The following is a 15,571-nucleotide window of genomic DNA, read 5'->3' on the forward strand; positions in this document are numbered from 1 at the left end:
TAGCGCATTGTCGAAACGATAAAATGACCCTGTATTTGTTTTTTTAGAGTGTTTTCTTTTTATTGCTTTATTGGCACTGGATGGCGAAATAAAGCTATATGAATGAATGAATGAGTGGTTGTATGGGTGTCTCAGTGGGTATGTGAGAGGTTGTGTAAGTGACTGGATGTGTGAATGGTATTGTGAATGATGTCATCAGTGATGTCATCAATGATGTCATTTGATATGTCATCAGTGATGTCACTGAACATGTCATGAGTTATATAATATGTGAGGTCATAAGCAGTGCATTGTAGGGTCATAAGATATCATTAGCTCCAGTAACTATAACTGCTGAATTTTATTTGTTTTGTATGAGTAAAATCTGCGCCTAACTATAACGTCCCTGTAATGATTGTTTTTTTCAGTGAATTTCAACATTAAAAAATTGTATTTCGTAACTATAACGTCCCTTAAACCTTTGGGTTTTTCTTTGAATTTCTATGAGTTTTTTTCAATTTTGTTTCTTAACTATGAGCTGCAAGCTTTGAGAGTGGGTGTGTGAGTGGCTGTATTGGTCTCTGAGTGTATGTGTGAGTGTTTTTATGAATGGGTGAGTGGCTGAATGGGTCTGTGAGTAGGTGTGTGAGTGACTATGGGGATGTACATGGCTGTGTGAGTGCCTGTGTAGATCTGTGATTGAGAGGGTATGTGAGTGTCTGAGTGGGTCTGTGACTGGGCACATGGGTGTGTGAGTGGGTACACAAGTATCTGAGAAGGCCTGTGAGCCAGTGCATGAGTCTCTGAGTGGGTATTTGAGAGTATGCATGAGTCAGTGAGTGGGTGTGTGAGTGTCTGAGTGAATTTGTGAGTGGGTGTGTGAGTCTCTGAGTGGGTCTGTGAGTGGGTGTGTGAGTCTCTGAGTGGGCCTGTGAGAATGTGTGTGAGTCTCTCAGTGGGTCTGTGAATAGGTGCATGAGTTCTTGAATAGATCTGTGAGTGGGTGCATGAGTGTCTGAGTGGGTCTGTCAGTGGGTGAATGACTCTCTGAGTGGGTGAGTGGGTGCTCGAGTGTGTGAGTGGGTCTGTGAGTGGGTACTTGCATGTATGAATGAATCTGTGAGTTGGTGAGTAACTGTATGAGCGGGTCTGTGAGTGTGTGTACATTAAAACAAGGAGGGGGCACACGGGGTACCTCCTCTGCTTATTTTTTGCCGTTGTTCTGTCTATTCGCTGCTCGCTACTTCCCTCTACTCTGCCTCTTTCTGATAGTTCTGCCTATTATTTTGCATGTTTCTGTTTGTTTCTGACTATTATTTTGCCTCTTTCTGCTGGTTTCTGACCTTAATTTTGCCTCTTTCTTTTTGTTCCTGACCCTGATCTCGCCTCTTTCTGCTAGTTTTTCTGCCTCTTCTGCTTATTTGTTTGCCTGTTTCTGTTCATTTATGACCCTTGCCTCTTTCTGCCGCTTTTTCTGCCTCTTCTTTACTCTTTCTACTTGTTATTTTGCCTGTTTCTGCTAATTTCTGACCTTCATTTTGCCTCTTTCTGCTTGTTTCTGACACTCGCCATGCCTCTTTGTGCTAGTTTTTCTGCCTCTTCTCTGCTTGTTATTTTCCCTCCTTCTGCTTGTTTCTGGCCCTTATCTTGCCTCTTTCTGCCCTTTTCTCTACCGCTTCTTTGTTCTATCTGCTCGTTATTTTGCCTTTCTGCTCATTACCGGCCTTCATTTTGCCTCTTTCTGCTTGTTTCTTATCCTTGCCTCTTTCTGCTCATTTTTCTCCCAATCTATTCTCTTTCTGCTTGCTAATTGTGCCTCTTTCTGCTCATTTCTGACCTTTATTCTATCTCTTTCTGGTCATTTCTGACCTTTAATTTGCCTCTTTCTGCTAGTTTCTGACAGAGGTTATAAACTGTAGCTTTGAATGCTCGATGGACACAAACTGTGCCCAGTGCTATCTGTTAACAAATGTAAACAGCTCAAGACTCTAGTGTATCAGTCGGCAAAAATAGCTGCACTTTTATCATATCTGTCCTGTAGAGCTGCTCATGCTCATAGAGACATGCAGACTGTGACAGACTGAGAGAGAGAATTCTGTGCGGGTTGGTATGCGAACTTTTGACTTTTAGGAAGGCCGTTAAGACCTATCTGTTCTCAGGGGGTGTTTAGGTCTGTCTTGGCTCCTTTTCTTTGAATCATTGTTTGCCAGTCTGTTTGTTCAAGAAGCGCCGGGACGCCCCTTTGCTGGGGCAGCTGAGCGCTATATAAAACCAGGTAACATAACATAACATAACATAACATAACATGCACATGTGTGCTTTGTGATAGTCCATTCTCCACCCCCACAAACAATATAAGTTAATTTCAAAACACTTACTGGGACCCTGTAGGCTGAATACAAATCCGGAAAAGCAGTCCCCCATTTACACATTTGTCTTTTTTCCTCCTTAGTCTGTGCCTTTCTCCTTTAAATACATTTCTCCCCGGTGGACACGACCCACAGTTAGCAGGGCCTCGGCTGCTTCTGTCTAACTTCCACCCTTCCTGCCCCAGTCCTTGACTTACCACAGGAGGTATGAAGCCCTTTCTTTGTGGACAGGGTCCAGCCTATTCAGATGTAAGAGTAAGGCTGTTCCCAGGTCCTCCCTTCCAACCTCTAAGAGAGATCCAGCAGGCACACCTAAGAGTCCTTTGAAATTAAAAAGTGCCCTAAAGAAGTCTGTGATGCAAACATGAATACAGCCTATCATCCACCCCTGTATAAAAATCTCTGTTCCTTCTGGGACACAACATGTTCTCTGAAGGACAGCTAGGCCCAAATGACCCTACAACGTGTGCACAATAGACTTAATCTGACAGACACAAGGCACTATAATCTTCTGAGTAGCTGAATGAGGGGTGCACGTGTTCTATCCGATGCACTATTTGTGTGGATAGCGCCTCTATGGCAGCCAGACAGTTCTCAGCGCAAACTGCTGAGCGGCGTCACCATAGAACCAGGAAGCTAATGTGCCAGCATGTTGAACAAACTTCACTGTGTTCACAGAGCTTGCATATGAGCGGGTTTAGTGCACATTCTGTACCTGGACCCCTGGGGGCGGCTGTTTAAGCCCCTTGTCAGCAGTGCAGATATTGTTACCTATCGCTACACGTGGAAATCCCTTTTCAGAGATAGGTCATAAAGTTAACTATTTTTGTGTAAATATTATTTTTTGATGGCTATACATAAGAAATACATTATGCATTAATGCATGTTTTTAGAACATAGCGCAGGCACAAGCTGTGAGCTTCAGATTGTTACACTACAGCTTTGCATGTTTCTTCTCTGTTTGTTTTCAGCTACATGTATGCACCATTTGCATCAGTGCAAACTCATGCACAGCAAATTTGTACAAACCTGTACTGCAGTGCTGGCCATCCTACACTGCACATTTTTGTATTTAATTTTTTGCAGTTTATATAGACTCGAGCTGAAGGTATCGGAGCGCTTCACATGAGCACTATTTAAATTTTTGTTAGGCCAGGGACATTCTCATTTGTACAGAATCACAGGATGTTGAGCCAACGCTGAGACTCAAACCTGGTCCCCGGTTCACGGCAGCTCCAGCCACACTCTCTCTCACTCTCCCCGCACTGGAGTTCTGGACATTTTGCATGTCCGCTTTAAACATTTCTGCAACCTCAGCTTTGGACATTAATATGCTGCATCTCTGCATGGCACTGCACTTCAGCTTGCCACGTTCTGCACTGCAGCTACATATTTCCTGGAATGCAACTGCACACTTACTAACCTGCAGCTTCTTTTGTCGGTGCGACATATCTTCAGGCTCTGCAATGCATCAATGCCAATTTTACCCTGCAGCCAGGTGAATTCTGCACTGCACAGTTGCACATTTGTGTACAGCATAGCAGCTGTGCTGGTTCCAAGCACCCAGCCCTCCCAGTTTTGCAATGCTTACTGCACACACACACAATTCTCATACACAAATAAACACAAACACACACTCTAAACACAATACATGAATCTTAGACACCCGTTCCTAACACATGTGACACTTAAACTGCACATTGTACACGGTCACACACAATTGCACACACGGTCACACTAACTATGGACACAACTGCACCTCATTCATAGCACACTAGACACAATCACAATCACTGTTCTAGAAACTCCTGCAGACACCCTGCATACATCCTCACTCACTTGAGCCCTGGTAAGAGGGGATCTCGACCTCTAACCTTTTAGTTGGCTACTGTCAATGTATTGAGCTGACTCTCCCCCTCTCCATGTGTCACAACCCACTGCCGTCCATAGACTTAGGTTGAAAGGTTGGGTGAGACTCCTCACTTGAGACTCACCACTGGCACAGTTACGCCCCCCCCCCCCAACTCGGGAGGTGGAGCTCATTCGACGTATTTCAATCTGATTCATCACACTTAGGTCCTGAAGAAGTGTCGCTCGATTTAGGAGCCCTTATGACACGAAACATGTCGACCTGATACTAAATAGCCACCAAGGTACCTTAAGCCCTACAGGTGGTTCCACTGCTTTTATTAAGACCCAGATCAAAGAGTGAATAAAGAAACTACGACAGACCTGGAGCCTTTTTTAATAAATTACTTTTTCACATTACGAAAACACATAGCACTGACTGCCCACATACATACCTCACATACGGTGTCTCTACAGATCAAAAGAACTCCGCCAAAGTTGCCACCAGGCCCGTCGGACATTGCAGCGCCGGTCCGACGACGGGCGCCCTATGATGAAGCATGACACCCCTAAAAAGGTGTGTGAGGGCAACATGATCTGAAATTCAGATCCCCCAGCGACTTGAATCCCGTGGCACGCAGTGACAGTGTCCTTGCCCATGCCACATATGTTTTATAAGAGGAACTGATTACCCTTTACTTGCCTTGCATATACATCCTCACTCAGCCTGCATATTCCTTTCCCTTTAGTCACAAACTAAACACACACACACCACTCAAGTGGTCTATATACACACACACACTGCTGCAGGCACGTTTGCACTTCCTCAGCCCCCAGAAGCATCCACCACGAGGTCCCTGCACAGATCGCTCCTGATTAACGAGGCAGGTCCTCCGGAGAGGCCCTGGTGCCAGTCTACTGCAGGCCCACGATAAGAACCATCCTTTGTCACTTCTGTTTACCCAGAAGACATCTTCTTTTTTTTTTCTATTTTACGGTCACAACAACAACCAATACATGAAAGCATTCATACATGATAAAACAATCAGAGAGAAAAGAGAAAGCTGCAAACAAGCACCCAAAACAAGTCACAGAAGTAAGTATACATATATCGGATTCGTATCCAACATTACTTCATGGCAGATGAGAGTTTCGAAAATAGAAGATAGATTAAGAAAGCATACATAAAAATGAGAGTAACATAATCTCAAATAAACATATCTAAGCAGACAAGAGATTGAGGTGTAACTATATTTGATTAGGGATAAATGAAATCCCATCTAAGATTCCTCCAAATCTTGTCAATTTTTAGCACGGCTGAAAGACCCCTTGCCTTAGCCAATGCAAGCGCTAGTTCATATATTTGATAAAGAAGGGTACGCCATTCTGCAACATTAGGAGCATTCTCTAAAATCCATGCTCGAGCAATACAGAGTCGGTCAGATGTTAATATAATTATGACCAATTGCAGCAAGCCTCCTGTGAGGTCAATATCAACGCCTGTCATTATCTCTTTAGGGGACAGTTGTATAGGAAAGCCTAAACTTGATGACATATCATTTATCACCCCTTTCCAAAACCTTTCCAGACCTGTACAAAAGCGCAAACATGTGCAATGCATCGGCAGCCAGGAGCTCACACTTAGGACACTTCGTTCTATCGGTCCTGTTTATTGATGGAGTTACTCCCCATTTTAGAATTACGTCCGGAGTATAATATAAAAAGCACACCGTACGCCAGTGCTGTAGCTGAAGATTCACAGAATGTACAGAGCAATCCAACAGATCTCACAACATCTGAACCTCTGTAGCTAGTACTTCGGATGCAAGAAGCCTAGTCCATTCTGAAGCCAATACTGGGGTATCATCAATCACAGAGTGTGACAATGCCTGATACATCATAGTTGGCTTAATATCGGGCTTAAAGTAGAGTGAAGAAAACTCTCAGCTCTTGATGCCCTGCACCAGTACACTTCCCACCCGCATATAGTCCCTCAGCTGGAGGTATTTAAAGAAAGAATGACGGGGCAGTTTATAGACTCCTTGCAAGTCTGAAAAATATCTAAAACCATATATTCATATAATTGAACCAGTGTTGTATACCGCAATTTGTCCATACTCTGCAAGTTGTATCACCAGAAGCCGCGAGGAAGGCGGGATTATCCCATATAGCGGTATCTTGATTAAAAAAGCCAAGAGAATATTTCTTGCAAACTGCTTCCCAAATGCAAATAATGTCTTTCAATACCTTAAAGCGTACCCATTTGTAGTAATTCAGATCATTGAGCCGATTAAAACAAACTAGCCTCTGTTCCTAAAGCAAGGCAATAATACAATGGTAATTGATTGATGTCTCCATATTTCAATATACTGAGTACACGGGCTGCAAAAGCGGCCCAGAAAAAGAGCTTAAAGTCCGGGAGTGAAAGCCCACCTGTTTTGTAGGTGGATTTCAGATACCGGCTGGCATGCCTAGCATGTCGATACCCCCATATAAAACTATTGATAGCACCATCGAGATGCCTAAAAAAAAATCCGGAAGTCTCAACGGAATTGCCCTAAACAAATAAAAAAACTTTGGGAGGATATTCATTTTAACACTATTAACTCTGCCAACTATAGTAAGTGGCAGCTTGTTCCATGATTTCAATTTAATATTTGTTGCAGATAATAAGGTGTCATAATTTGCTTTAACGATATTCAAAACCATAGAACTTAGCTTAATGCCTAAATACACCGCCGAAGTGGTAGCCCCTTGAATTGGCGAGTCGGGTTTAAAATTCAAAAGGACCTGTGTTTTACCTAGATTGAGCTTAAAGCCAGAAAACTCCCCAATAACACATGCTTCGTGAGAGATCTAAATAAGAGCTGATGCAGGATTAGAGGAGAAAATTCCCACGTCATCTGCATAAGCAGTAAATTTGAGTTGTCAATCAGCATAAACCCAGGGTTGAATATCTGAGTTCCTAATAACAGATTGTACGTAGGGTTCAATGTAAAGGGCAAAAAGAAGGGGTGATAGTGGACACCCCTGTCTTGTCCCACGATTGATGCGAAAAAGCACAGAATAGCTCCCAGCATATGGAACCCGGGCGTATGGGGCTATGTATAATGCCTTAATCATTTTGATAAATGTATCGCCTATACCAAAGATAGATAACGTGCTCCATAGACACTGCCAAACCACCCGGTCAAATGCCTTCTCTGCATCAAGTAATATCATACCCAGATTCAGATTGCATTTTCCTGCAATATCAAATGCCGTAATTGCTGTATTAGTATGTTCCGCAGTGTCTCTTCCCGGAAAAAATCCATGTTGCTGCAGGGATACTAGACCGGGGATCAATGGATCAAGTCGACAAGCTAAAATCTCGGAAAACCATTTCGCATCTGTATTAATCAGCTAAATGAGCCTATAAGAGCCCAAATCGTCAATCGGCTTATTCTTTTTTAAGAAAACCACAATATTGGTTATATTCCAGCTATCTGGGATAGCCTCCCCACCTGAATAAATTGCACCACGTAAAGAACTTCTAGACGTAGCATCTCTCCAAACGTCTTATAAAACTCAGTCGGGAGAGTATTGTCTCCTGAAGCCTTACCTAAAGGTGAAGCCATCAGTGCCTCTTCAACTTCCATATTTGAAAATCCTATCTGTAGATCGTCTGCCTTCTCACTGGCACGAGAGGGCAAGTGAGACTATTGAATATATACCCTACACTTAGAGTGATTGAATGTCTGTGGATGACTATAGAGCTTACTATTAAACCCGGCAAATTGCTCCAAAACAAGTTTAGATTTTGTATAAAGTTTAGCATCCAGCCTCTTGATGGCTTGAATTTTACCCTTAGTTTGTTTGTCGGCAATTTGGTAAGCTAAAACTCGGCCCTTTCCCCATACTCATATTGGAGCTGTCTATATTTCATATATTTGACGCTACCTGTTCTTTCAGTCTACGTCCAGCTTGAGATCGCATTTCTGACAGTAAACAAAATATTTGATGTTCATCGGTAGCTAACTGGGTAATTTTGAGGGTGTGTTGTATCTCTAGTTTGCGAACAGTTCGCTGAAGGGCATATGTTTCTTCAATTGTAACTCTATTTTGTTAAGTCACGTATTGTAGCGTTATACCACGGACATATGCTTTCATGGCATCCCAGACTAGTGTAGGGGAGGCAGATCCTCTATTGCTAGAAATAAACTCTCTGAGTAAACCAGAGTAGGTCTGTATATATTCAACTTTAGTTAATAGATGCCGGAGAAAAGTAAACCTACGGCTTTCTGACTTATCCCACTTCAAATCGGGTGATAAATGGAAAATAAATCGGGTTGTGGTCTGAGACCACCATTGGGCATTCTGCCTTCTACATATTATCTAACAATGTGCGCTTGGTAAAAACCATATCTATTTACGAGTAGTGTTTGTGTGGATGAGAATAATATGTGTGGCAGGGGTCTAATGCATAGAGGGTCCATCAGGCGTCTCAGACACCGCGGAGCCTGATCAATTGTTTAGGGAGGTCTTAATTCTGGGTTTACGAGACACCACCCTGTGATTAGTAGAATCAATGCCATAATTCATTATATAATTGAAGTCTTCCATTAAAATCAACTCACCCTCCCGGTTTGATAATTCAAATGAAAGTGTGTCAAACATTTCGGGATCGTCATTATTTGGGCCATAAACAATACAAATCACAAAATTAACAGAAAATAGCATAAGTTGTATTGATACCCATCTACCCCTTGGATCAGCTCCCGTTTTAAAAACATGTCCATCAATTTTTTTAGAGGCAAGGACCGCAACACCCTGAATCGAAATAGTCTGAGATGTAGCAGTGACTATATTGTAATTCAACTGACTAAGTAGGGCTCTATCCTTATGTGCCAAGTGAGTCTCAGTTAGTGCCACTAAATCAGGTTTATAATGACCGATTTCCTCCCGAACCAGTTGTCAGTTGCCACGGCTACTCCTTCTACTGATCCATCATCAGGGTTCTGAGAGAGGAGATCAGGGAGAGGGTCACTCTCTTCCTCCTGTTCCTCACCAGTTGCCATGAGGAAGCCCATGTCAGCCCTGTCAACAAAAGTTTTTAGACGATTTACATGAAGTACTCTATGGGGACTTCTTGGAGTACCCAGGACAACCAGGTAGGTGATATCACTGTTTTGTTCAAGGGTGGTGTGGGGACCACTCCGCTTGTCTTGGAGAGCTTCTGAGGCCACAGGCTCCATCACCCACACTTTCTGGCTTGGCTGGTAAACAGTCAAGACAGCCTTTTGGTCATGTTGAGATTTTTGAAGTTCTTGGATGGCCTCCAGGTTTTTGCTGGCCTTCATGTACTCAGCCATGCATGAACGTGGGCCATATACATAGTCCCTAATTTCCTGTTTGGGAGGTTTGAGAGGTTGCTCCCAACCTTCCTTCACTAGACACAAGGGACCCCTAACTGGATGTCCAAACAGAAGCTCAAATGGGCTGTAGCCAACCCCCTTCTGAGGAAGCTCTCTGTAGGTAAAGAGGAGGTAGGGCAATAAGTCATCCCATTTTCTCCTAAGCTTGTCTGGGAGTCCCATGATCATACCCTTGAGAGTCTTGTTGAACCTTTCAACAAGCCCATTGCATTGTGGATGGTAAGGTGTGGTGAACATATAGTTTACTCCACACTCTTTCCACATTGTAGTGATGTAGCTTGACATGAAGTTGGTACCTCTGTCAGTTAAGACCTCCTTAGGGAAGCCCACTCTGGAAAAGATTCTCATGAAGGCCCTTGCCACCACAGGCGCTGTGGTGGTCCTAAGGGCAATTGCTTCTGGGTACCTAGTGGCATGGTCCAATACCATTAGAATGTAGCTGTGCCCAGATGTAGTTGGGGGGTTCAGGGGACCAACAATGTCAATCCCTACCCTCTCAAAGGGGACCCCAACCACTGGACATGGAATTAAGGGGGCCTTTGTTGTGCAACCTGACTTACCACTGGCTTTGCAAGTGGCACAGGAGCAACAAAGATCCTTTGTGTTATCAGACATATGGGGCCAGTGAAAGTGAGGGACAAGCCTGTCCCAATTCTTGCTTTGCCCTAAGTGACCTGCAAGAGGGATATTATGTGCTAGGGAGAGTAGGAAACCCCTGAACTTCTGGGGTATTACCAACCTCCTGGTGGCACCTGGCTTGGGGTCTCTACCCTCAGAATATAGAAGTCCATCCTCCCAATAGATCCCTTGGGCCCCACTGACATTCACCGTTTCCTCAGCAGCAGCTTGCTGTCTGAGGGCTTCAAGAGAGGGGCAGGACTGCTGGTCCAAACTCAAATCTGCCCTGGAAGGCCCCCCACCCCCAAGAACTCTGCCTGTTCAGGCCCAAGCTCCTCTAGGACAGTTCCTTCATAAGGGCTAAGATCATCTCCGTCAAAAGACTGATCTTCACTGAGAGTTTGTGAGGAGGGAAATTCCTTACCCTTTCTGCACCTTCTCTTGGGAAGCACCTGGTCCATTTTTTCAGGATCCAGTGCTTTTTCAGTGATGAGCTGTTTGGCCTAAGCCCTGGTGACAGCAAACACACTGGCAGAGATGCCCATCATCTCTGCATGAGTCCTGAACTCCACTTCAGACCAGGCTGAAGTTTCTAGATCATTGCCCAACAAACAATCTACAGGTAGGTCTGGAGATACCACAACCCTCTTAGGTCCAGTTACCCCTCCCCAGCTGAGGTTCACAACTGCCAAGGAATGGTCAGTACTGACATTGCTAGAGTTAGTTCCTTGGTATATTTGTCCAAGTATGATCTGCTCAGTAGACACAAGTTTCTCTCTGTCAACATAGTGACACTGCTCCCTGTGTCCCTATAAGCCATTGCTTATTTTCCATTGACTAAAGGCTGTTGCCTGTACTTGCTGACGTTAGTGGGACTTTTCAGTAAGGTGGCAAGATCCATGCCACCATAACAGACTAAAACAGCCTGAGCTTGAGTCCTAACTAAGTCAGAACCCATCTCACTACCCAAGGTTAACCCCATTAATCCCTTGTTTTCTGCACTACCACTTGTAGTACTAGGGGGAGCAGGTGACTGAGGGGCAGTGGTCGTAGGAGTAGTTTCCTTGGTCTTTGGACATTCAGCATTTTTTGTCCAATGGGTCTTCACCTTCCAGAAGTAACACCAAGGTTTATTTTTGCCTTTCTTGGAATTTTGGGACTCACCGCCAAATGTAGATTTTTGGGGCCCTTGATAAGACTCTTTTTCTTCTTTAGCCCCATCCCCACCCTTATCCTGAGATTTAGAAGAATCTTGCTTCTTATGGTCACCTCCATTACCATGGTTTTTCTGCTTAACCCATTTGTCTGCCTTCTTTCCCAATTCTTGGGGAGAGGTTGGATCAGAGTCCACCAGGTACTGGTATAAAAAGATGGTTCTGACAATTATTAGGGATCTGCTCCCTCATAATCAAATTGCAAAACCCTTGGTAGTCCTGTACTTTGCTTCCATAAAGCCAGCCATCCAGAGCCTTAATAGCACTGTCCACAAAATGTACCCAGTCCTGGGTGTTTGACTTCTGGGTGTCTCTGAACTTAGTCCTATACTGTTCAGTGTTTAAGCCAAACCCATCTATGAGAGCAGTCTTTAGTACTGAGTAATTGTCAGCATCCACTTCTCTAACAGTGAGGAGCTATCTCTGCCTTTGTTAGCAAATGAGACCACACGATAGCTGCCCACTACTTTTGTGGGACCCTCTGAACTTTACATGCCCTCTCCAAAGCAGTGATCCAATTACGGATGTCATCCCCCTCCTGGTGAAGAGAGACTATCTTGTTCAGGTTCCTATGGTCAAAAGAAGTTTCTCTGATTCTAGGGACACTGTTGCTGCCACCATGGGACTCTAGTCCCAATTTCTTCCTAGCTTTCTGAACTTCTAGGGACTCTTTGTCAAGGGTCAAATGACCTTGCCTGAGCCTAAGTCTTGCTTTCTCAAGTTCAAGCAGTTGGTATTCCCTGTCAAAAGAGTTGACCCTCTTTCTACATATAGAGGTCCCTATAGAATGTCCTGAAGCATTGGTTTCCCTACAGGAGGATCTAGACCTCCTTGGTCTCCTCTGGACCCTCACTGGAGGAACAAAGGGAGACCAACTTCTAGGGGCACCCACTGTGCCATTTGCACTGTCCTCTGGGGGATCTAAGTTCTCCACGAGACTCTTCCTTGTCAGGGTAAGAATCAAGGTCGACAAGGAAGTTCCCTCCTGACCCATCTTCTGTCCCCTGCCCACCCACTCTGTCCTGTCCTGTCCATCTGACCCACTAGCTTTCTGTAGGCCATCCAACAGTAACACCTCTAGGAGGCGTTGAGTATTAGGGCCTTTCCCTGTCTTAATTTACCTAGAGGAACACAGGGCCCTCAGTTCCTTGAACGTGAGGTCACACTATCTAGAAGGCAGAGAGCCACTGACTTCTCCTTTAGAAGACATACTAGGTGTAGTGAGGTGTTGCACCTACCAAACCTAGTGGACACTAAACTGTCTGAGGTTGAAGAATGCGTGTGCTAGACCCTTAACTACCCAACCCTAGGTTCAGTAGAACTTACTTATTCTAAGCTTGCATTATATGTGCCTAGTATTAGTGATGGTTTTTCAATTAATCCACGCCAAGATTATCTGGTAAAACAATGCAGGCTTGAATCCCAACAGCTGCACACCAATGTGAGAGGTTGGCTCAGTATATGATGTATACTTATGTAAGTGAAAACCTTGCACTGACCCACACATCCCTCATGGTGATTATAGTGGTCGTAGACAACTTTAGAAAGCTCTCTGAGTGATAGCTGTGGATAGCAGCCTTCAGGATTAGTTCAGAAGGAGTGTAAAGCAGCTGGTTTTGCCAGAACATAATCTTATAGATTAAGTGAAAAAGAACCACACTGTGTAGTTATAGAAATATGTTTCTATTATAAGACACTTACTAACACACACAGATATCTCTTAGCCGGAGATATACACAATGCACCTAATACGTTTCAATAGAAACAGGTAAGTAGCACAGGATACACGGTGGTCCCCAGGGGGAGACCAAACCACATACTAAAATAGTGGTATGTGAACCACGATTTGAGTCAAGATGAGACCCAGAGGATTTAGAAGTGCCGGGGACCCAAGGAACCACCCAAGGTGAGTATCTAGGAGCTCCACGGAGGTCGTGTGCAGTGTAGGAACACATCCGTGTTTTCCGTACAAATCAACGTGTAAGTCACGGTTGCAATTTTAAAGAAATAGGGCCCTTCCTAGTGGACCCTGAAGAAACCCCTTGGAAGACAAGAGGTTGGAGAGCCACCCCACCGGTGGATACCTTTGAAACCAGGTTACCTGCACCAGGAAACCCGGGTGCATAGGTGTGAAGTGGCATCGGAAACCTTCGTCGAACTCAATGGGAGACTTCAGGAAGATTCCGCTGCTGGAGAGGGTGAAAGTGTCTAGTGGAACCCAAAGGTGGATTCAAGGTGGAGAGTACCTGCAAGCAGAGGAGACAGAGTCTAGGTCACTCGGGGGGACCAGGCGGCATGGAAGACGAGTGCCCACAGATGTCGGGTGTTGCAGCAAAGATGACGGTGACCTTGGAGATGCAGCTGTGAGAACCAGGTAATGCTGTGGAGCCGCTCCTGAGCTGTCCTATGTCGGATGTCGAGAGTTGAGGGGTCGGTGTCCGTCAGGAGCACCAACTAGCCTTGGCAACTGCAACCTTTGTGGAAAGCGAAGAGGGTACATTGTAGGGACCAGCAAGATACAGCTGACACACTACAAGGAGGGAAGTCAGGACAGGCCCTCAGCAATCAGGGGAGCCCAAAGAATTCAAAGGTGACCCTCAACAGGACCCACAGGCCGGAGGCACTGGAGTCGCAGTAGGACCTTAAGCAGCTCACCAAACAAGCAGGCCCACGGTGCAAGCGATGAGGTGTTGTCGAAGATTATGGTCACTGGAGATGCTTGAGGTTGGGGTTACTTGAATCCCGAATATTTTGATGGAAGGAAACCAGCAAGCCTTTGCAACAGCAAGTTGACGCGTTGCACAGGGGTTCAGTTCCTGCTGCTCTGACGAGGGATACTGGCCTCAAACTTGGTGAGAGGACAGGGCAGGCCTCGAGGGATGTGAAGAACCACCATCTGTGTAGCTGAGCCTTTCAGAGTCCGTGGGCACCCAGGATCAGCAGACCGGTCAGGATAGTTGCGGTGCCTGCAGATGCAGGGAAGTGACTCCTTCACTTCAAGGGAGATTCCTTCAGGTGTTGTGGATGCCCACAGGCCATGGGAGGTTTCCTGTATGGAGCACAGGCATGGATGTTGCAGCAGACGAGCAGGGCAAATAGATCAGGAGTAGCAGGAGTCTTCCCGGTTGCAGCCTTGATGCCCAGAGCGAAGTTCAGCGAAGTTCAGCGAAGTCCAGGGTGCCCAGACAGCTGAAGTTGAAGTGGTGTCTGAATTGAATCCTTGCCCACGACGAATCTAGGAACCCACCGTCAGGTAAGTCCTTAAGTACCCTAAGGAAAGGGTTGGAACGATTGCTGGTTCCATCCCAGGGGAGTGGTTGGACAGTGGGGAGGATACTCCCATGTCTTTTGTCCAGTTTAGCACCAGAGCGGGAGCCAAAGGCTCACTGAGCTGGTTTAAACTGAACTATGCTAGGAGGGCACCAAATGTGCCCTTCAAGCAGACTGAACGGCGCTGACAAGCGCTCCCACCCAGCCCCAATACACTAAACCCTGTCTGGGAGGTTGTCACACCCCGTGTGACAGGATACCTATTGTTCTGCCTTCCCCTGCTCAAACTTGGCTCAGCAGCAGGAGGGCAGAATCGTATCCTTGTCGACAGCAGCCTTGTTTTGCTGTCCGGGTCTAGAAGACTGGTACGGGGAGTACTGAGGGCCTAACAGAGGGACTTTACAGTGCTTGGTATCATACCTCGCTCACCTTTTACATTGTGGAGATATGATTCCAACATTTCTTTTACCAAACTTGACGGGGTTCGTTACAGCCACTTTCGAGATGGTCATCACGTAATGACGTGGTGCCCTCTATATGTTATATGGCTGTCTCACTTACAACTTGGTAGAATGGACTATGAAGGCTGTAGGGGTGTCCTGCTCATACAGGGGCACCCTAACAATTCGAACCGAACACCCTGCCTTCAGGATTGAAAAGGCCTGCTGTAGGGGCAACTTATAGGTTTTAAGTGCAGTGACCCTAGATATAGGGAACCTATATCCGTCGTATGTAGTGTTAGTACCAGCTTACACAGGCTGCAGTGGCAGGCCTGTAGTGACAGTTTTAATGGTCTCCCATAGTTGGCATAATCCATGCTTCAACCTATGGTGGACCCCTGGGGTATCTATGCCCTGGG

Source organism: Triturus cristatus, chromosome 8 (genome assembly GCF_964204655.1).
Source record: "Triturus cristatus chromosome 8, aTriCri1.1, whole genome shotgun sequence".
Taxonomy (NCBI): domain Eukaryota; kingdom Metazoa; phylum Chordata; class Amphibia; order Caudata; family Salamandridae; genus Triturus; species Triturus cristatus.